Here is a 9,131-nt window from a genome sequence, read left to right on the forward strand (position 1 = left end):
TTATACCTGACTTCTCAATGGAAATTCTAAAAACCAGAAGGACCTGGAAAAGTATGCTACAGATTATGAGACCATAGATGCCAGCCTGTGGTATACAATACTATACCCAGGAAAACTTTCAATCATGATAGATGGAGAAAATGAGCAATTTCATGGCAAAACCAAATTTAAGCAATAACTATCTACAAATCCAGCCTAGGGAAGGTGCTAGAAGAAAAACTGAAAAGGTTAACTACAAACATGTAAATATAGGGAAGAAATAATCCCAAGATGCCAAAATCAAATAATAAAGTCTTTAAAGAAAGAGTAAAGTAATATAAAAAGAATAAGCTACAGAAGATTGAGAAATACACAAGGCATCTAGATCCTATATAGTGCTTTGTTAATTTAAAAAATTTTAAATGCTAGTGAACAAAACATGGCAACTGCTGAAAGATATTAGTTTTTGGGGAAAAACACCCAATTAGACCAGCCTATATATTTTAACAATGTATTAACTTGAAAATGGAAGTCAGAAAATGTGTTATATTGTGGGAGAGGTTATGCCTTTGTTTTTACAGGAAACAGAAAGCTATGAATTTCTTCAAAATTAATAAAGATTTGATTGGGGGAGACCTCCTAAAAACCTTGGCTACAGTCATGAAGGAAGAAAACAAGAAAAACTACATGCCATCCACTTCTCTACTCTTTTGCATGTGCTCCTTTAGTGTTGAAAATCAAATTGAAACTCATTTCCTCAATGTTTTTGGTAGGTGGTTTAGGACTCATTTTTGAATGGGGCGGGGGTCATACTTGCTGTCTTCACTGTTAATATTTTCCTACTGGTACCTCTACTGTGGCTGAAAGGAAAAAAATATTCCTTTACATTTCTACTACACAAAATAGAATGATTTGTAGATAATCTTAGACATTTTTTCCACGAATTATCACCACAGTAACTAGTGAGAACTGGCACTTTCTACCAGTACTGATCCAGCAACTAGAATATCATTTCTTTTCACTTTTTCTTTTACCTAGCTCAGAGAAGTTACATGGTTGTAAAATGATGGTTTGTCCAGAAGAATGCATCAAAACATGAAATGGCTGGCAGACAGCATTAGCATAAACTTTTACATTACTATCTGCCCTGAGATTAGCCATTCTGGCTAACAGGACATTTGATTCAGGACTGGCCTGTCTGTAGAACTGTGATTCCATCCTTGCACATGGACTTGCAACCAGCCACTATATCATGATACAAAAAGCAGAGAGTGCTTTTTTTCTCTATGATGTGCCAAAGACTGAGTTACTTGAGTACATAGCTGGTGTTTGAAACATGAATGTTTGTTATGCTCATGGGATTTTTATTCTACTATAACTAATGCTATTAATGATAAAACAACTATCTTTCTGTTAAAAATGTAATAAGCATATTAAATGTAATGAATTCTTATTGAATACCATGTGCTATAAATACAAAAGCAAATGACATTATTTCTATCTTTATTTACAATATTTCCCTTATATTCATTTACATTCATGGTCTGTGTTGGCAAACAGTAGAGACAGAACCAGTCATGTTTGCTACACGTTTTTAAACATATTTATGTATTGATTCTGAAATAAGTATTAGAAATTATGTCTCAATTTCTCTGCATTGCAAGCCTGCTCTCAGGTTGATATTAGCCTCAGAGTAGGCAGAAGTTCCTCACAGCACTTTTTACCTGGGCCTTGATAATGTGTGCACAAACTAAATAAAGTCACAGTTGTCCCTGTATCTTGTGTGAGCTGTGCATCTGCCTCTGTTCAGCACATTGTGTTTTGGTTGATAACTAAACTGTTGCATTTCCAAATTCTACAAAAATAAATTGTTCTGAAAAAAAAAGAAAAACTACAAGACAAATAACATACAAGCTGAACTTTCAATATGGAAACAGATCTGAGACTGGATGAGACATGATAAATCTTGTTAGCTACAGAGTCCTCATGACTTATTATTATATACAATCCTTTCATATGGCATGGATGGAGATTTATATTATAGTTTGGCTTTACAGTCCAAAGGGATATATAAGGTTGGCAGAAACCTTTTACTGGCTCAAACATAGAACAGAGAACATCTTTAGCTGATTTGTTCACACTGCATATACCATGTTAATGTAGATATGTATGTTACCTATAAAAATTTGTATGTTTTTCAGAAGAAAGAACTATTCACCAATGAAGACAAGTAGCCCAGCTGATCCAGCCTCTCAGAATGCCTCTGTTGCAGTTTCCTCAAAAATATGCATCCAAAACAACTTCAAAGCTGGGAGTTGAAATGGTCCAGTCTACAGGATCGCTCCAGCCAGGACTTCAGATAAGCCCTGTACTTTCCCATCACACTGAGACTGGACAACAGCTAGCTCTCCCAGGACTTGGTAATTATCTCAATTTTCTCAGGGTAGCTTAAAGATGCCATTGTTCCCAGACAACACCAAGTAATTTTAAGGATACAATGTTCCCATTCCCAAGAGGTGGGGTGGGTCATTTTTGGTTATTTGGTGGATTATGGTGTTTGTTATTATTTAGGGTGGTTGGTTGCAAGTTGTTACTGGTAATGGTCATGGAAAAAACTACCTATAGGAGGTTAGATTCAGGGATCTTTTTCTGAAAGAAAAATAGAGAGGATATAGGAATGATAGGATGAAAGGGTAGATTACTGAATCTACTTTTAAACTAAAAAGCACTATTAATTTCAGATATTTTATGTTGGTATGAATTTTTGTATATTGAAACAAATTTAAGGGAATTTTCGTTACAACATACAGTATATATGGTTCTACTCTTATTCAAGGTATTTTTTTTGTAAAATTGATACAAATTTAAGGTTATTTTTGTTACACTGTACATATGTTTCTACTCTTGCTTAAGGTATTGCACCTATGCAGCTCATTTAACAATGTAATATAAAGTTCCAGTCCTTGAAAATTATTATTATAAACTATTTAGGATAATTAAGAAATACAGGCTAGTCATCTGAAACAAATTTGTGGCATTTTAGGTATGTTTTCAAGGTCAAACAGAGATATATTTTGGATAGATAGACAATCTTCAGTGACCAACAGAATATGGCATTTAAGATGTTTCTATAACATAAGGCTTTTCATGACAGTGAGACACATCTCCCTCTGGCAGCACCAATTCAAAAAAGGATGATAGGCATTGAAGAACCTTCATGTAAAGTTTTCTTTCATTGTGGCAATGTTAACCACTGGGCAACTAACTGCCCTTGCCTCAACTGCTGATAGTATGCTGTCCAAATTGAACAATCAGGATACACAAAGGACACGCTACCAAAACTTTGCCAAGACCTGGTAGAACAGTCCTTCAAAATTCCTGCTTCACAGAAAAGTCTGTCAGATATTGTAGGCCTGTAGGCTAAGGATGGATGCCTCAACATTGTAGAAGAACCTAAGGTGCCTTTCCAGGCAACTGGTTATTTCCGTCACTTTTATAGCTTTGTAAATTGCTTGCTCTGAACTTCCCATTTACTCAGGTAATATTACATACTTCTCGGGTCTCTGATAAGGTTGACGAATAGATACAGTTATACAATTTTCCTTGTTACCAAATTCAGAAAAGAAACTTACAAAAGGAGATGTAAAGTTTATAAGGTTGAGAAATAAAAAAGCTTAAAAGTTGTTTATCTAAGAAAATATTTTAAGGCCTAAAATGATATTTTTAGGTTGGTAATACAAGTTATGATAGAAAGTGGTTTAGGTCTAAAACTTTGGACTCATCAAGATAGGATAGACGATAGAGTAATTTCTCTGAATTTGCCAAATACTAATGGACTAGACATTGCTAATGTAATTTTTACCCAATAATTACACACACACACACACACACACACACACACATATATATATATATATATATATATATATATATATATACTGTGTCAGAGTTAGGACCTTTCCTTTTTATTTAGGGACCACAGGGGAAAATGTTGTAGGATATTTGTTCACACTGTTTGAAGATATGTTGTTGTGATTGGTTTAATAAAAACCAAATAGTTAGGCAGGAGAAAATAGGTGCGACTTCTGGGGAGAGAGTGAAAATCTGAGAAGGAGATGCCAGCAAGACACAGAAGGAAATGGACATATAGAATAGACGAGAGGTAAAGAACTACATGGCAGAATATAAATTAATAGGAGCAGGTTAATTTAAGTTATAAGAGCTAGGTGGAAACTGATCTAAGCTAGGCCTAAGCTTTCATACTTAATAATATATCTCTACATCATTATTTTCAAGCTAGTGGTCCCAAAGAGGAAGTCTGACAGAAAAGTTGAATTACAAAATATAGGGATTAACTCAGGGTAAAGGATCGGATAAAAAGTATTCCAAGCAAATGGATCTAAGAAATAAGCTGATATAACCATTTTAATATCTAAAAAAATAGACATCAAACTAAAAGTAATCATAAGAAATGCAGAAGGACACCACATACTCATCATAGGAAAAATCCACCAAGATGGCATTTCAATTCTTAACACCTATGTCCCAAACACAAGGGCACCCATATTTGTAAAAGAAACACTCCTACAGTTAAATCATATGTTGACCCTTACAAACTGATAGTGGGAGACTTTGACACCCCACCATGACCAATAAACAGGTCATCCAGACAGAAATTAAACAGGGAAGTACCAAAGCTAGTAGACAGATATTACAAAATAAGTAGACATAAGAAATATCTATAGTACATTTCACCCAAACACAAAATCAGACACATTCTTCACTGCACCTCATAGGACTTTTTCCAAAACTGACCACATACTCTGTCACAAAGTGAGTCTCAACAGATACAAGAAAAGTGAAATAGCTCCCTATGTCCTATCAGACCATCACAGATTAAAGCTGGATTTCAACAACAGAAATCTTACAAACTCATGGAAGCTGAACAACTCTTTGTTGCCTGAAAAATGGGCAATACAGAAACAAAGAAAGAAATGAAAGACTTCCTAGAATTGAGTGAAAATGAATATACATCATACTCAAAATTATGGGACACAATCAAATTGGTGCTAAAACAAAATTTCATAGCAGTAAGTGACTAAGTAAAAAAAAAAAAAAAACAGGAGAGATATTAGCTACTTAATAGCATATCTGAAAATTCTAGAAAAAAAAAGAAGAAATCATACCTAAAAGAGTAAATGGGAAGAAATAGTCAAGTTAAATGCTGAAATCAATAAAACAAGAAGAAGGGAGACTAGACAAAGAATCAATGAAGCAAGAGTTGGGTCTTTGAGAAAATTCATGAGATCCACAAACCATTATCCAAAATAAGTAAAAGGCACAGAAAATATCCAAATTAACACAATAAAAAATGAGAAGGAAGACATAACAACAGACACATAGGAAATCCAGAAAATCATAAAGATATACACAAAAAACCTGTACAGCACCAAACTGAAAAATATAAAATAAATGGAACATTTCCTCAATAGATACCACTTACAAAGTTAAATCAAGATGAGATAAGTAATGTAAACATAGATATGACCTTTAGTGAATTAGAAGCATTAATTAAGTCTCCCACCAAAAAAGAAGGCAAGGGCCAGGTGATTTTAGCACAGAATACTACCAGACTTTCAAAAAAGAGTTAATACCAGTAATCCTCAAATTATTACACAAAATAGAAATAGAAGGAACATTGGTCAGTTCATCTGATGAGGCCACAGTTACTGTCAGAACACAGTCAAAAGAATGGTCCATGATGAACAGTGCCTTGGGGCACTGTGAGAAAGGCTCACAGGCAAAAAGGTAGAGGGCATTTTTGCCTCAAGTTCATTTTCCTCCTGGATTGCTCTTGGACATTGTTGGAGAACCCTGCTATTAAGGTTGCAATTCACCATGTCCAAATAGCTCTCTGAGCTCAGGACAAAATGGAGGACTCCTTTTTCTCAGTGGGGCCTCCTCTTCTCTGACTACCCTTATTTGGAGAGTTTTCCTAAGCTCAGGTACCTGACCTTATTTGGAGGATGACCCTGCACAGAGCTCCTTGCAAACTCTGTATAACTCACCTTGTAAGTCCTCCTCTTTCCTCCTGCCCATATGATAGGTGCTGTGTCATGACCAATTAAGCCTTTCCCACTCACAACCCTATGAACCCTTATTACATCTTACCCCTGGAAAAATAAAATGAGCTATCTCTCTGAAGCTGACTCCAGAAAATTCTTTCCATCATGATCACAGCTGTCTGAATCCTGCTCCCTTTGCCTTCATGGGCTGGTAGCCAATGACCCCCTAGGAAAAGGAGACCCACATGACATGATTTAGTGCCTCTTGTGACAAACATTTACATTTCAATTTATAAGAAACATTTATTTTTGTTGGATGTCAGAACATAGCTATAGAACCCAACCTGGGGTCTGAGGGGCTGAAAGAATGGGGTGGACTATGGTCTAATACTGTAGACAACACTGCTTGAGTTTTAGTGTACTTTTATACATTAATGTAACTAAGAAAACAATGATCCAAAGAAAGGTTTTGGGTTGAGAAAAACATAAATACAGGTCAGAGAGAACATACTAAATATTAACAGGGTAGCTCTTTTCCAGAACTTTCTCAGGACAGACTAAGTTAAACATGTTATGCCCAGATCACAGCGACCCCCAAAAGACCACCACAGAGAGCGAATCCTGTATGCAAAAGCAAAGAGTCTTTATTATCTTCAAGCTCTGGGGCTTGGTATCTCTATCTGTCTGACACAGCAGTGAGAGGAGAGAGCCCTGAGCCCAGGCAAGGTGGGGTTTTTATCATAGCAGAGGCTGGGGTGAGGGGATTTCCAGGGTTCAGGACTCCAATTGGCTGACATTTGTGTAGGGGTATAGGGAATGTCAGGTATTTCCTCTGAGATGCAGACCGCACTGAGTGGGGTCAGCTTATGGCTCTTCCTGGGTCTAGGTGTTACCTGCCAGAAGCTGTGCCTCAGCCTCTAAGCCTGTCATGGCAGCTGTGTAATCAAGCTGTTTTGCCTCCTGCCCCCCAAACACAATTATCTAGCATGTACTATAGATTATATCCAAGAAAGCAAGAAAGGAAGGCAGAAGGCCACATTCATGTATAAAAGTACACTGAAACTCAAGTAATGTTGTCTATAGTAATAGACCATAGTCCGCCCCATTCTTTCAGGTCCTCAGATCCCAGGTCCACCAGACAAGATCCTTATACGCCAATGAAAATTGACAGTGGTTGGTCCTTCACCAACCACCACCCATGGCACGAGCAACCACCAGAGCCACAGATCCCACCTGTACCAACTGGAAGAAGAGGCAAGTCTCTGAGCTCCTGGCTATAGGCCCCAGGTGTACACACTGTGTGTTAGCATTTCAGGAATCATCTGGCCTACTCCCAGGGACTTCAGTCATAACTACTAAGAGCACCTCCTTCACTCATGCATTGTCAACATTCAGGCAGATGCCTAGCCAGCCCAGGGTCCTACAACTGTGCATCACTAAGTAATCTATGCACATGCATAGTCTCTATATGCATGTGGTAAGCCTCCTTTAAAACTGATCTCTGCCCATTTCCCCTTCCCATTTCCTGTCACTTCTCCTTCAGAGGCCTGTCTCCACGTCCCTTCTCCCCCCCACCCTTTTAATAAACCTCCAGTGTGGGTTTATTATATAGTGTGATTTGTTCTTGCTGCCTCTAAACTATGACATTCAGTGCTGTGAAACTCAGCAGGCCCTCCTGGTGCCCTGAGGCATGCAGGGACACTGGAACTGGTCCACTTATGATAGCCCACTTTTCAACTACTTGACCTCTGGGCCCTCCATACAACACCTGCTAAAATTGGTGATTTTCCCTTCTCCTGGTCAGTTTAAATGCTTTCCTGGATCTGTGGGAGTGATCAATGATCCTTAGGCACCCCACTGGTGTCCTTGGAGGCAGGGAAACCACCAACCACTGTCTTCAAGTCTACAGCTGTCCCCCTTCAACAACAGCCACCTCCGGCCATTCCCTATGAGTGAGGCCTCATCTCTTGACAATGGTTTCTTACCTCTTTATCCTACCCACAAGCTCTCTCTAGAACCAGACCCAAGTGTCTCTTGGGCTCAGAGCCCGTGCCCCTGCTCTGTGCCTTCTCAACTGATCCTCCCTGAAATTTTTGGGATGCTAAAAAATTCCAGGCCTTGGATCTCATTTTTTTTTTCTGCTTCATTCAAGGGGAATGTGTCTAGCAACAAAAGCCCAACATCTCCTCTGGGATATCTTAGTGTTGCTGGAGGGCTTCTCTCCAGCTTCCACCAAGCCCCCGCAGTCCCACAATCCATGTATAAAATAATCACTCAGACGTTTATATTACTTATAAACTGGATGGCTGTGGCAGGCTTTTTGTTAACTGTTCTTTTATCTTAAATTAACCCATTTTTATAAATCTATATCTTGCCACATGGCTGGTGGCTTACCGGTGTCTTTACATGCTGCTTGTCCTGGCCCTGGCTGCAGTGTCTCTCCCCCTTCTTCCTGTTTCCCCAATTCTCCTCTCTCCTTGTCTCGCCTATACTTCCTGCCTGGTCACTGGCCATCAGTGTTTTATTTATATAGAGTGATATCCACAGCACTTCCCCTTTTCTTCTTTTTTTAAAAAGGAAGGTTTTAACTTTAACATAGTAAAATTACATATAACAAAACAATTATCGAGCAAGAATTACAGTTACAATATTAAAGAAGATGTCCTATCTATCTTATATTTGTGAGTTTAAGGTTTTATATCTAACTTTTCATTTATCATAACTGAGGAAATTTCAACTATCTAGTCTTTAACCACATCAAAGACCTGAGAAGGAACATAATGGTACCTGAGAAATGGTAGATGGATGCAAGCAACATTCGGGAATCTTGCAAGAGTAGACCAAGAGAGCTGGCAGCCTGGACAGTCACCAGTTTCTCACCATTGTTGGTGCATTCAAATTGGTTACAGGCCTAAAGTATATGACAGACCATTTTCATAAGCAGGAATTCTGAAAGACCATCTTACCCTGTCTTGGCAGAGTACAGTAGTTGCTTTCCTTGTGTCCCGCTTGTCCAGAAAGGACAGCATTGTATTCATACTGTCAGCCGTCAAGGCAAGGGCAGTTCTTTGCCCAGTAGGCCATTTT

The sequence above is a fragment of the Peromyscus leucopus genome, chromosome 16_21, assembly GCF_004664715.2.
Source record: "Peromyscus leucopus breed LL Stock chromosome 16_21, UCI_PerLeu_2.1, whole genome shotgun sequence".
Taxonomy (NCBI): Eukaryota; Metazoa; Chordata; class Mammalia; order Rodentia; family Cricetidae; genus Peromyscus; species Peromyscus leucopus.